At 39.8% G+C, this 13,102-nt stretch overlaps 21 non-coding genes across 21 annotated transcripts; 8 read left to right on the forward strand and 13 right to left on the reverse strand.

The window, feature by feature from the left end:
- Positions 1–2,070: 2,070 nt before the first annotated feature.
- On the reverse strand, positions 2,071–2,154 carry Trnar-ucu. The gene is given in 2 exon segments: positions 2,071–2,106; positions 2,118–2,154. It is a non-coding gene; the product is annotated as a tRNA-Arg (tRNA).
- A 576-nt stretch (positions 2,155–2,730) lies between these two features.
- Trnak-uuu lies at positions 2,731–2,803 on the forward strand. Its single transcript has one exon. It is a non-coding gene; the product is annotated as a tRNA-Lys (tRNA).
- Positions 2,804–3,301: 498 nt separating this feature from the next.
- Positions 3,302–3,374, forward strand: Trnar-ccu. Its single transcript has one exon. It is a non-coding gene; the product is annotated as a tRNA-Arg (tRNA).
- A 635-nt stretch (positions 3,375–4,009) lies between these two features.
- On the reverse strand, positions 4,010–4,091 carry Trnas-cga. Its single transcript has one exon. It is a non-coding gene; the product is annotated as a tRNA-Ser (tRNA).
- Positions 4,092–4,168: 77 nt separating this feature from the next.
- On the reverse strand, positions 4,169–4,242 carry Trnai-aau. The gene has a single exon. It is a non-coding gene; the product is annotated as a tRNA-Ile (tRNA).
- Positions 4,243–4,506: 264 nt separating this feature from the next.
- Positions 4,507–4,590, reverse strand: Trnar-ucu. Its single transcript is given in 2 exon segments — positions 4,507–4,542; positions 4,554–4,590. It is a non-coding gene; the product is annotated as a tRNA-Arg (tRNA).
- A 118-nt stretch (positions 4,591–4,708) lies between these two features.
- On the forward strand, positions 4,709–4,790 carry Trnas-uga. Its single transcript has one exon. It is a non-coding gene; the product is annotated as a tRNA-Ser (tRNA).
- A 982-nt stretch (positions 4,791–5,772) lies between these two features.
- On the forward strand, positions 5,773–5,845 carry Trnar-ccu. The gene has a single exon. It is a non-coding gene; the product is annotated as a tRNA-Arg (tRNA).
- Positions 5,846–6,480: 635 nt separating this feature from the next.
- Positions 6,481–6,562, reverse strand: Trnas-cga. Its single transcript has one exon. It is a non-coding gene; the product is annotated as a tRNA-Ser (tRNA).
- A 77-nt stretch (positions 6,563–6,639) lies between these two features.
- On the reverse strand, positions 6,640–6,713 carry Trnai-aau. Its single transcript has one exon. It is a non-coding gene; the product is annotated as a tRNA-Ile (tRNA).
- A 264-nt stretch (positions 6,714–6,977) lies between these two features.
- Trnar-ucu lies at positions 6,978–7,061 on the reverse strand. Its single transcript is given in 2 exon segments — positions 6,978–7,013; positions 7,025–7,061. It is a non-coding gene; the product is annotated as a tRNA-Arg (tRNA).
- A 118-nt stretch (positions 7,062–7,179) lies between these two features.
- Trnas-uga lies at positions 7,180–7,261 on the forward strand. The gene has a single exon. It is a non-coding gene; the product is annotated as a tRNA-Ser (tRNA).
- Positions 7,262–8,243: 982 nt separating this feature from the next.
- Positions 8,244–8,316, forward strand: Trnar-ccu. Its single transcript has one exon. It is a non-coding gene; the product is annotated as a tRNA-Arg (tRNA).
- A 635-nt stretch (positions 8,317–8,951) lies between these two features.
- Positions 8,952–9,033, reverse strand: Trnas-cga. The gene has a single exon. It is a non-coding gene; the product is annotated as a tRNA-Ser (tRNA).
- Positions 9,034–9,110: 77 nt separating this feature from the next.
- On the reverse strand, positions 9,111–9,184 carry Trnai-aau. Its single transcript has one exon. It is a non-coding gene; the product is annotated as a tRNA-Ile (tRNA).
- Positions 9,185–9,448: 264 nt separating this feature from the next.
- On the reverse strand, positions 9,449–9,532 carry Trnar-ucu. Its single transcript is given in 2 exon segments — positions 9,449–9,484; positions 9,496–9,532. It is a non-coding gene; the product is annotated as a tRNA-Arg (tRNA).
- Positions 9,533–9,650: 118 nt separating this feature from the next.
- On the forward strand, positions 9,651–9,732 carry Trnas-uga. The gene has a single exon. It is a non-coding gene; the product is annotated as a tRNA-Ser (tRNA).
- Positions 9,733–10,714: 982 nt separating this feature from the next.
- Positions 10,715–10,787, forward strand: Trnar-ccu. Its single transcript has one exon. It is a non-coding gene; the product is annotated as a tRNA-Arg (tRNA).
- Positions 10,788–11,422: 635 nt separating this feature from the next.
- Positions 11,423–11,504, reverse strand: Trnas-cga. Its single transcript has one exon. It is a non-coding gene; the product is annotated as a tRNA-Ser (tRNA).
- A 77-nt stretch (positions 11,505–11,581) lies between these two features.
- Positions 11,582–11,655, reverse strand: Trnai-aau. Its single transcript has one exon. It is a non-coding gene; the product is annotated as a tRNA-Ile (tRNA).
- Positions 11,656–11,918: 263 nt separating this feature from the next.
- Trnar-ucu lies at positions 11,919–12,002 on the reverse strand. The gene is given in 2 exon segments: positions 11,919–11,954; positions 11,966–12,002. It is a non-coding gene; the product is annotated as a tRNA-Arg (tRNA).
- Positions 12,003–13,102: the final 1,100 nt, after the last annotated feature.

Raw genomic sequence — 13,102 nt, forward strand, 5'->3', positions numbered from 1 at the left:
TAAAATGGAAAGATTTGGATGACAACCAAAATATGTGGGAGCCGTACTCCAACACCAACTGCAAAATCTAATAGCCCAAGTACTACGAAAGGTAAGACTGGGTGTTTTTATCTAGTTTTACTGTTATTTTTGTCATTTCTGCATTACTAGGCTAGAAAATAATCTTGAAAAAAAAGAAGAGACAAAGAAAAGGCAAAAGAAAGCTGGAAAGAAAGTGTAAAAGAACGCTAAAGAAGATGAATCGAGAAGAGCAAGGGGATCGAGTTTAATGGTTGGAGATATAAAAGAGATCGCGGCAGAAATGGTAGTTGATGAGGCAGGTCTGGTAGTAGTAGAGAAAGAAGCAGTTGGTGTAGTAGATGTAGATTTGAATAGGGAAGGATTAGGTGTGTCCCCGTGTTCCCTGATTACAGTGTATGGGCTGTAAGTGTGTGAAGTAGAGAGAACAGAAAATCTCCAAGAATTGAATGGAAAAATTGCACTGAGCTGTTTTGAGGGAAGAGTTGAGCTCTCAACATAACGAAATATAGAAAATAGGTTTTCTGTTTAAATTTATTTGGAAAGTTGAATGTTTGCATATTCTGGGCTGTCAGTCTGAACTTGAAAAGTGTTTAATTATATTCTGCAAGTTTGTCTTTCGTTGAATAACCAGCAATGAAGCATTATTGACTCGTAATCAGCATCTGACTGTGTTAGCACTCCCATTTCACACAAAACAACTTCAACACATACAAAAAAAACCCGCCAACCCGGGGTTCGCCCGCGGTTTTCCGACAAGAAAAAAACCTAACAGAAAATGAACCCAACCCAAGACAATGGGTCATCACCAGTATCAATTTCATTTTGTTTTTCTTTTCGACCAAGTGCCAGCGGTTCGGAGCGCTTGTGTATGCGCACCGTCCATGCGGCTTAACAGCACCGCCATTTTTTCTCTCCCGCAACGGTTGGAATTACATTCCCGTTCGTGCAGTCATTCGTGGTTCCCCTTCGTATATCACTCCGTCAGTTGTGCAACAAGACTTTCATTAATCGTGTGGACACAATGCACTGTTTCTCGATAGGAGGTTCTACAATCATGGTCGTCTGCCTTGTGCTAAATATTCGGTCAGAGCGTGTTGGGCCTCTCCAACTTCATCTGCAGTCATCTTCTTCTGGAAACTTCACACGTGCGCTTGTCGTTGCATTATTTATTTGCGGTGATGAGTACTTTTCCATATCACGAGTCTTCGCCATTTTTTTTTGCTTGAACTCACTTCACGCGGTTTATGGGTGACACCATCTTGGTTTTATAGTTGATTTTTTCTGTGTGTATGCGAACAGGATGAATGGTGTGTCAGACCCCCTTTCTTTCTGTGGAAAAATCGTATTTATTATATATATATTATATATTGTTACGCTCAAATCAGCATATGGCCTAATTCACACTTGAAGTGAGGTCACTTTAAGCGAAATCAATCACTCTGCCGACTCCCTTTTACACAAGATCCGGTACAGAATGATAAACTGTCAATGTTGGTGCCTATCTAACCTTATTACACCAACAGCGTCCACTAACTACACCAAATAAGAATACATAGCAACAACGGACGAAAAAAGGTGCAAGGTTAATACTCCGAACTAGACTGACAGTCACCGAGAGGGGGAGCAAGGTTAAAAAGAGGAAGGCCAAGAAGCAAGGTTAAACAAGGTGACAAACTACATTAGGCCACCTAGGGTTAAGTAATTAAACCATTAACCCCACAATGAATGATTGATCAAATGTTGTGTAGTTACATTTACCAATAAAATGCCACAAAACGTAGATAGTAGGATTCGTACCTACGCTCCAAGATGGAAAATGATTTCGAGGCAGTCGCCTTAACCAATCGGCCATATCTGCATTAAATGTTTTAGCAAAATATTTCGAATCTATCAGTACCTTTTTACAGTGGTAAATATTTAATGGAAGAATTATAGTGTAACCCCTTGAGTGTTCGAGATATATTTGTAGTTTTATTGATCTGACATGATTCCCCATGGTTTGTGGTTAACTACTACTCATCATGAACTAATAGTTTCGTCATATGCTATTAATCGTGGCGGGACTCGAACCCGCAATTTTCGGATAACTACTTTCATAGAAGTCCGACGCCTTATCCATTAGGCCACACGACCTACACTTAAAGAAAGTGCTAGGATTTTGCATCTCTCATTTAACCTGCTCTTCAGTAAGGTCAAACGGAAATTTTGGTGAACCAATAAATATTATTACTAGATTGTCTACTTAGACTTGAAATCTATTCCTCTCTGAGGACGTAGGTTCGAACCCTACCAACTGCGGTGAATTGCCATTTGTTTCACATGCTAGTATTTTCTAGTGGAACAACTCATTTTCAATCGTTTACTAATATCTCAAATTTACGCATGATTACAAATATGATCTGTGCAGTCATGGGTATCCTAGGTCCCGGGATCTATCTCGGAGCCATAGACCATGACCTGTCACTTGGGGTTTCCAGAAACGTGTCTATTTTTCAGAGGCCAGTGCCGAAATGCATTATGGCGGTCTTTGAGTGTAGTTTACAAACACAAAATGTAGTCAGAGACAAATTATAGGATGAAAGAATGTGAACTCATTTTGTTTACGAAGAATAGAAAAACGTCCGTACTTCCGTCCGTAAAAGATCTATAAGCAATCGTAAAATTTAAAAATGAACTCGAACGGAAAACTATTGCAATATTAATTATTAGGCCCGGTTAGCTCAGACGGTAGAGCGCGGGACTTTTAATCCTGAGGTCAAGGGTTCAAGTCCCTTATCGGGCAGCTAGTCTTTTGATTTTAGTTAGTATTTTTGGTTTTCCACCATTTATTATCAAGTTAATATCGTTTGAAATCATTCACCATTATGGGCAGAATTCATAGATGTTCATAGACGACAACACGAGTTCTCATGGTGTTTCTTTATGTTAATTCCTACGATGTAGAGAAAGTGCGAACTAAAAGGAAGTACATTCGGATATAGGTCGTGGAACATACAAAAATAATGAAATGAGATAGTGAGAAAGAGTATCCCTCATTGTGAGAGTAGAAAGCCTTGATATTTGATACAACTAATTGCAATAGTAAATGTATGTCCAGTTATAGAACTCGAAAGCTGTAAATAGAGTTTGTAGTTAAGATTATTCAAAAAACATGGTTTTCAAGATTGAGACGATGTCCACAGACGGTAATCGCTGTATGTTTATATAACATGGGACGTTTGGCTATCTTCTAGGAAAAAGCTTTGCGTCATTCCTCGGATAGGAGATTCAACATAACTCAGCCTTTGTGGCCTAATGGATAAGGCACCGGCCTCCTAAGCCGGGGATTGCGAGTTCGAGTCTCGCCAGAGGTAGCGAGCAACCGAAACTATAATTATCGAAAATCGTCGTTAAATTGGCAATTACTTGTCTTTTGTTTTACTGTTTTCAAGCAAAAATTTTCATTGGTCCAAGTGTTGGGAAATCGCTGAAATGGCATGCTTAAACTTGGAAACCTTTGCCAGTGACAATTACTTGGCAGCGGAACTTATTCTGCTGTTTTACAGGTGAACTCTGACTCTCTCATCCTTCTCTGCCGTCTTCACTGGTTCCTGGAGCAACAACGCGCTGAATTCAAGACGCTGGTCATGATGGTAAGGTGCATTCTCGGCAACGTGTACTTGTTGTCTCTCATCTACTTTTAGAAACTATCTAAACCTGGCCTACGATCACAGACCTCGACTTCGATGGACCTGACTGTTCTTACCACTCGTACGGACCATTGTTGAGAGCATGCCTTATCCAGGGTCACCCCGTTGCTTAGTTTGTCTTGTCTTGTCCAGGGCCATCACATATGCTAAAGACCTAAAGACCTTTCGTTCTTCTCTCACTGTGTACTCCCCTACTGATTTTAAACTTGGATGTTCTCCCAAAAAATGACTAGAAATAACTTCTGGCGTCACTTGATCAAATGTTGTGTAGTTACATTTACCAATAAAATGCCACAAAACGCAGATAGTAGGATTCGAACCTACGCTCCAAGATGGAAACTGATTTCGAGTCAGTCGCCTTAACCACTCGGCCATATCTGCATTAAATGTTTTAGCAAAATATTTCGAATCTATCAGTACCTTTTAAGAGTGGAAAATATTTAATGGAAGAATTATAGTGGCCCGTAAGAGGATCGAACTCATGACCTCCGCGTTATTAGCACGGCGCTCTAACCAACTGAGCTAACAGGCCAATAAATTCTTAATATATTAATCAAAGGTTCATTCATCATCAGTTAGGTATACTCTGTGTGTCTTTAGAGAGAATGATTTAAGTTATCTACCAAGCAACGCTATATCAGCAGCACATTTCAATCGTCACTGTGAAGGCAATGCAAGCCAGTGATATTCATTGAGTGTTCGAGATATATTTGTAGTTTTATTGATCTGACATGATTCCCCATGGTTTGTGGTTAACTACTACTCATCATGAACTAATAGTTTCGTCATATGCTATTAATCGTGGCGGGACTCGAACCCGCAATTTTCGGATAACTACTTTCATAGAAGTCCGACGCCTTATCCATTAGGCCACACGACCTACACTTAAAGAAAGTGCTAGGATTTTGCATTTCTCATTTAACCTGCTCTTCAGTAAGGTCAAACGGAAATTTTGGTGAACCAATAAATATTATTACTAGATTGTCTGAAAATTCGGGGCAGTTGTGGCCGAGTGGTTAAGGTGATAGACTTGAAATCTATTCCTCTCTGAGGACATAGGTTCGAACCCTACCAACTGTGGTGAATTGCCATTTGTTTCACATGCTAGTATTTTCTAGTGGAACAACTCATTTTCAATCGTTTACTAATATCTCAAATTTACGCATGATTACAAATATGATCTGTGCAGTCATGGGTATCCTAGGTCCCGGGATCTATCTCGGAGCCATAGACCATGACCTGTCACTTGGGGTTTCCAGAAACGTGTCTATTTTTCAGAGGCCAGTGCCGAAATGCATTATGGCGGTCTTTGAGTGTAGTTTACAAACACAAAATGTAGTCAGAGACAAATTATAGGATGAAAGAATGTGAACTCATTTTGTTTACGAAGAATAGAAAAACGTCCGTTCTTCCGTCCGTAAAAGATCTATAAGCAATCGTAAAATTAAAAAATGAACTCGAACGGAAAACTATTGCAATATCAATTATTAAGCCCGGTTAGCTCAGACGGTAGAGCGCGGGACTTTTAATCCTGAGGTCAAGGGTTCAAGTCCCTTATCGGGCGGCTAGTCTTTTGATTTTAGTTAGTATTTTTGGTTTTCCACCATTTATTATCAAGTTAATATCGTTTGAAATCATTCACCATTATGGGCAGAATTCATAGATGTTCATAGACGACAACACGAGTTCTCATGGTGTTTCTTTATGTTAATTCCTACGATGTAGAGAAAGTGCGAACTAAAAGGAAGTACATTCGGATATAGGTCGTGGAACATACACAAATAATGAAATGAGATAGTGAGAAAGAGTATCCCTCATTGTGAGAGTAGAAAGCCTTGATATTTGATACAACTAATTGCAATAGTAAATGTATGTCCAGTTATAGAACTCGAAAGCTGTAAATAGAGTTTGTAGTTAAGATTATTCAAAAAACATGGTTTTCAAGATTGAGACGATGTCCACAGACGGTAATCGCTGTATGTTTATATAACATGGGACGTTTGGCTATCTTCTAGGAAAAAGCTTTGCGTCATTCCTCGGATAGGAGATTCAACATAACTCAGCCTTTGTGGCCTAATGGATAAGGCACCGGCCTCCTAAGCCGGGGATGGCGGGTTCGAGTCTCGCCAGAGGTAGCGAGCAACCGAAACTATAATTATCGAAAATCGTCGTTAAATTGGCAATTATTTGTCTTTTGTTTTACTGTTTTCAAGCAAAAATTTTCATTGGTCCAATTGTTGGGAAATCGCTGAAATGGCATGCTTAAACTTGGAAACCTTTGCCAGTGACAATTACTTGGCAGCGGAACTTATTCTGCTGTTTTACAGGTGAACTCTGACTCTCTCATCCTTCTCTGCCGTCTTCACTGGTTCCTGGAGCAACAACGCGCTGAATTCAAGACGCTGGTCATGATGGTAAGGTGCATTCTCGGCAACGTGTACTTGTTGTCTCTCATCTACTTTTAGAAACTATCTAAACCTGGCCTACGATCACAGACCTCGACTTCGATGGACCTGACTGTTCTTACCACTCGTACGGACCATTGTTGAGAGCATGCCTTATCCAGGGTCACCCCGTTGCTTAGTTTGTCTTGTCTTGTCCAGGGCCATCACATATGCTAAAGACCTAAAGACCTTTCGTTCTTCTCTCACTGTGTACTCCCCTACTGATTTTAAACTTGGATGTTCTCCCAAAAAATGACTAGAAATAACTTCTGGCGTCACTTGATCAAATGTTGTGTAGTTACATTTACCAATAAAATGCCACAAAACGCAGATAGTAGGATTCGAACCTACGCTCCAAGATGGAAACTGATTTCGAGTCAGTCGCCTTAACCAATCGGCCATATCTGCATTAAATGTTTAAGCAAAATATTTCGAATCTATCAGTACCTTTTTAGAGTGGAAAATATTTAATGGAAGAATTATAGTGGCCCGTAAGAGGATCGAACTCATGACCTCCGCGTTATTAGCACGGCGCTCTAACCAACTGAGCTAACAGGCCAAAAAATTCTTAATATATTAATCAAAGGTTCATTCGTCATCAGTTAGGTATACTCTGTGTGTCTTTAGAGAGAATGATTTAAGTTATCTACCAAGCAACGCTATATCAGCAGCACATTTCAATCGTCACTGTGAAGGCAATGCAAGCCAGTGATATTCATTGAGTGTTCGAGATATATTTGTAGTTTTATTGATCTGACATGATTCCCCATGGTTTGTGGTTAACTACTACTCATCATGAACTAATAGTTTCGTCATATGCTATTAATCGTGGCGGGACTCGAACCCGCAATTTTCGGATAACTACTTTCATAGAAGTCCGACGCCTTATCCATTAGGCCACACGACCTACACTTAAAGAAAGTGCTAGGATTTTGCATTTCTCATTTAACCTGCTCTTCAGTAAGGTCAAACGGAAATTTTGGTGAACCAATAAATATTATTACTAGATTGTCTGAAAATTCGGGGCAGTTGTGGCCGAGTGGTTAAGTTGATAGACTTGAAATCTATTCCTCTCTGAGGGCGTAGGTTCGAACCCTACCAACTGTGGTGAATTGCCATTTGTTTCACATGCTAGTATTTTCTAGTGGAACAACTCATTTTCAATCGTTTACTAATATCTCAAATTTACGCATGATTACAAATATGATCTGTGCAGTCATGGGTATCCTAGGTCCCGGGATCTATCTCGGAGCCATAGACCATGACCTGTCACTTGGGGTTTCCAGAAACGTGTCTATTTTTCAGAGGCCAGTGCCGAAATGCATTATGGCGGTCTTTGAGTGTAGTTTACAAACACAAAATGTAGTCAGAGACAAATTATAGGATGAAAGAACGTGAACTCATTTTGTTTACGAAGAATAGAAAAACGTCCGTTCTTCCGTCCGTAAAAGATCTATAAGCAATCGTAAAATTTAAAAATGAACTCGAACGGAAAACTATTGCAATATCAATTATTAAGCCCGGTTAGCTCAGACGGTAGAGCGCGGGACTTTTAATCCTGAGGTCAAGGGTTCAAGTCGCTTATCGGGCGGCTAGTCTTTTGATTTTAGTTAGTATTTTTGGTTTTCCACCATTTATTATCAAGTTAATATCGTTTGAAATCATTCACCATTATGGGCAGAATTCATAGATGTTCATAGACGACAACACGAGTTCTCATGGTGTTTCTTTATGTTAATTCCTACGATGTAGAGAAAGTGCGAACCAAAAGGAAGTACATTCGGATATAGGTCGTGGAACATACACAAATAATGAAATGAGATAGTGCGAAAGAGTATCCCTCATTGTGAGAGTAGAAAGCCTTGATATTTGATACAACTAATTGCAATAGTAAATGTATGTCCAGTTATAGAACTCGAAAGCTGTAAATAGAGTTTGTAGTTAAGATTATTCAAAAAACATGGTTTTCAAGATTGAGACGATGTCCACAGACGGTAATCGCTGTATGTTTATATAACATGGGACGTTTGGCTATCTTCTAGGAAAAAGCTTTGCGTCATTCCTCGGATAGGAGATTCAACATAACTCAGCCTTTGTGGCCTAATGGATAAGGCACCGGCCTCCTAAGCCGGAGATTGCGAGTTCGAGTCTCGCCAGAGGTAGCGAGCAACCGAAACTATAATTATCGAAAATCGTCGTTAAATTGGCAATTACTTGTCTTTTGTTTTACTGTTTTCAAGCAAAAATTTTCATTGGTCCAAGTGTTGGGAAATCGCTGAAATGGCATGCTTAAACTTGGAAACCTTTGCCAGTGACAATTACTTGGCAGCGGAACTTATTCTGCTGTTTTACAGGTGAACTCTGACTCTCTCATCCTTCTCTGCCGTCTTCACTGGTTCCTGGAGCAACAACGCGCTGAATTCAAGACGCTGGTCATGATGGTAAGGTGCATTCTCGGCAACGTGTACTTGTTGTCTCTCATCTACTTTTAGAAACTATCTAAACCTGGCCTACGATCACAGACCTCGACTTCGATGGACCTGACTGTTCTTACCACTCGTACGGACCATTGTTGAGAGCATGCCTTATCCAGGGTCACCCCGTTGCTTAGTTTGTCTTGTCTTGTCCAGGGCCATCACATATGCTAAAGACCTAAAGACCTTTCGTTCTTCTCTCACTGTGTACTCCCCTACTGATTTTAAACTTGGATGTTCTCCCAAAAAATGACTAGAAATAACTTCTGGCGTCACTTGATCAAATGTTGTGTAGTTACATTTACCAATAAAATGCCACAAAACGCAGATAGTAGGATTCGAACCTACGCTCCAAGATGGAAACTGATTTCGAGTCAGTCGCCTTAACCAATCGGCCATATCTGCATTAAATGTTTTAGCAAAATATTTCGAATCTATCAGTACCTTTTTACAGTGGTAAATATTTAATGGAAGAATTATAGTGGCCCGTAAGAGGATCGAACTCATGACCTCCGCGTTATTAGCACGGCGCTCTAACCAACTGAGCTAACAGGCCAAAAAATTCTTAATATATTAATCAAAGGTTCATTCGTCATCAGTTAGGTATACTCTGTGTGTCTTTAGAGAGAATGATTTAAGTTATCTACCAAGCAACGCTATATCAGCAGCACATTTCAATCGTCACTGTGAAGGCAATGCAAGCCAGTGATATTCATTGAGTGTTCGAGATATATTTGTAGTTTTATTGATCTGACATGATTCCCCATGGTTTGTGGTTAACTACTACTCATCATGAACTAATAGTTTCGTCATATGCTATTAATCGTGGCGGGACTCGAACCCGCAATTTTCGGATAACTACTTTCATAGAAGTCCGACGCCTTATCCATTAGGCCACACGACCTACACTTAAAGAAAGTGCTAGGATTTTGCATTTCTCATTTAACCTGCTCTTCAGTAAGGTCAAACGGAAATTTTGGTGAACCAATAAATATTATTACTAGATTGTCTGAAAATTCGGGGCAGTTGTGGCCGAGTGGTTAAGTTGATAGACTTGAAATCTATTCCTCTCTGAGGGCGTAGGTTCGAACCCTACCAACTGTGGTGAATTGCCATTTGTTTCACATGCTAGTATTTTCTAGTGGAACAACTCATTTTCAATCGTTTACTAATATCTCAAATTTACGCATGATTACAAATATGATCTGTGCAGTCATGGGTATCCTAGGTCCCGGGATCTATCTCGGAGCCATAGACCATGACCTGTCACTTGGGGTTTCCAGAAACGTGTCTATTTTTCAGAGGCCAGTGCCGAAATGCATTATGGCGGTCTTTGAGTGTAGTTTACAAACACAAAATGTAGTCAGAGACAAATTATAGGATGAAAGAATGTGAACTCATTTTGTTTACGAAGAATAGAAAAACGTCCGTACTTCCGTCCGTAAAAGATCTATAAGCAATCGTAAAATTTAAAAATGAACTCGAACGGAAAACTATTGCAATATCAATTATTAAGCCCGGTTAGCTCAGACGGTAGAGCGCGGGACTTTTAATCCTGAGGTCAAGGGTTCAAGTCCCTTATCGGGCGGCTAGTCTTTTGATTTTAGTTAGTATTTTTGGTTTTCAACCATTTATTATCAAGTTAATATCGTTTGAAATCATTCACCATTATGGGCAGAATTCATAGATGTTCATAGACGACAACACGAGTTCTCATGGTGTTTCTTTATGTTAATTCCTACGATGTAGAGAAAGTGCGAACCAAAAGGAAGTACATTCGGATATAGGTCGTGGAACATACACAAATAATGAAATGAGATAGTGAGAAAGAGTATCCCTCATTGTGAGAGTAGAAAGCCTTGATATTTGATACAACTAATTGCAATAGTAAATGTATGTCCAGTTATAGAACTCGAAAGCTGTAAATAGAGTTTGTAGTTAAGATTATTCAAAAAACATGGTTTTCAAGATTGAGACGATGTCCACAGACGGTAATCGCTGTATGTTTATATAACATGGGACGTTTGGCTATCTTCTAGGAAAAAGCTTTGCGTCATTCCTCGGATAGGAGATTCAACATAACTCAGCCTTTGTGGCCTAATGGATAAGGCACCGGCCTCCTAAGCCGGGGATTGCGAGTTCGAGTCTCGCCAGAGGTAGCGAGCAACCGAAACTATAATTATCGAAAATCGTCGTTAAATTGGCAATTACTTGTCTTTTGTTTTACTGTTTTCAAGCAAAAATTTTCATTGGTCCAAGTGTTGGGAAATCGCTGAAATGGCATGCTTAAACTTGGAAACCTTTGCCAGTGACAATTACTTGGCAGCGGAACTTATTCTGCTGTTTTACAGGTGAACTCTGACTCTCTCATCCTTCTCTGCCGTCTTCACTGGTTCCTGGAGCAACAACGCGCTGAATTCAAGACGCTGGTCATGATGGTAAGGTGCATTCTCGGCAACGTGTACTTGTTGTCTCTCATCTACTTTTAGAAACTATCTAAACCTGGCCTACGATCACAGACCTCGACTTCGATGGACCTGACTGTTCTTACCACTCGTACGGACCATTGTTGAGAGCATGCCTTATCCAGGGTCACCCCGTTGCTTAGTTTGTCTTGTCTTGTCCAGGGCCATCACATATGCTAAAGACCTAAAGACCTTTCGTTCTTCTCTCACTGTGTACTCCCCTACTGATTTTAAACTTGGATGTTCTCCCAAAAAATGACTAGAAATAACTTCTGGCGTCACTTGATCAAATGTTGTGTAGTTACATTTACCAATAAAATGCCACAAAACGCAGATAGTAGGATTCGAACCTACGCTCCAAGATGGAAACTGATTTCGAGTCAGTCGCCTTAACCACTCGGCCATATCTGCATTAAATGATTTAGCAAAATATTTCGAATCTATCAGTACCTTTTAAGAGTGGAAAATATTTAATGGAAGAATTATAGTGGCCCGTAAGAGGATCGAACTCATGACCTCCGCGTTATTAGCACGGCGCTCTAACCAACTGAGCTAACAGGCCAATAAATTCTTAATATATTAATCAAAGGTTCATTCATCATCAGTTAGGTATACTCTGTGTGTCTTTAGAGAGAATGATTTAAGTTATCTACCAAGCAACGCTATATCAGCAGCACATTTCAATCGTCACTGTGAAGACATGCAAGCCAGTGATATTCATTGAGTGTTCGAGATATATTTGTAGTTTTATTGATCTGACATGATTCCCCATGGTTTGTGGTTAACTACTACTCATCATGAACTAATAGTTTCGTCATATGCTATTAATCGTGGCGGGACTCGAACCCGCAATTTTCGGATAACTACTTTCATAGAAGTCCGACGCCTTATCCATTAGGCCACACGACCTACACTTAAAGAAAGTGCTAGGATTTTGCATCTCTCATTTAACCTGCTCTTCAGTAAGGTCAAACGGAAATTTTGGTGAACCAATAAATATTATTACTAGATTGTCTGAAAATTCGGGGCAGTTGTGGCCGAGTGGTTAAGGCGATAGACTTGAAATCGATTCCTCTCTGAGGACTCTGAGGACGTAGGTTCGAACCCTACCAACTGCGGTGAATTGCCATTTGTTTCACATGCTAGTATTTTCTAGTGGAACAACTCATTTTCAATCGTTTACTAATATCTCAAATTTACGCATGATTACAAATATGATCTGTGCAGTCATGGGTATCCTAGGTCCCGGGATCTATCTCGGAGCCATAGACCATGACCTGTCACTTGGGGTTTCCAGAAACGTGTCTATTTTTCAGAGGCCAGTGCCGAAATGCATTATGGCGGTCTTTGAGTGTAGTTTACAAACACAAAATGTAGTCAGAGACAAATTATAGGATGAAAGAATGTGAACTCATTTTGTTTACGAAGAATAGAAAAACGTCCGTACTTCCGTCCGTAAAAGATCTATAAGCAATCGTAAAATTTAAAAATGAACTCGAACGGAAAACTATTGCAATATCAATTATTAAGCCCGGTTAGCTCAGACGGTAGAGCGCGGGACTTTTAATCCTGAGGTCAAGGGTTCAAGTCCCTTATCGGGCGGCTAGTCTTTTGATTTTAGTTAGTATTTTTGGTTTTCAACCATTTATTATCAAGTTAATATCGTTTGAAATCATTCACCATTATGGGCAGAATTCATAGATGTTCATAGACGACAACACGAGTTCTCATGGTGTTTCTTTATGTTAATTCCTACGATGTAGAGAAAGTGCGAACCAAAAGGAAGTACATTCGGATATAGGTCGTGGAACATACACAAATAATGAAATGAGATAGTGAGAAAGAGTATCCCTCATTGTGAGAGTAGAAAGCCTTGATATTTGATACAACTAATTGCAATAGTAAATGTATGTCCAGTTATAGAACTCGAAAGCTGTAAATAGAGTTTGTAGTTAAGATTATTCAAAAAACATGGTTTTCAAGATTGAGACGATGTCCACAGACGGTAA

Source organism: Daphnia pulex, chromosome 2 (assembly GCF_021134715.1).
Source record: "Daphnia pulex isolate KAP4 chromosome 2, ASM2113471v1".
Classification (NCBI taxonomy): Eukaryota; Metazoa; Arthropoda; class Branchiopoda; order Diplostraca; family Daphniidae; genus Daphnia; species Daphnia pulex.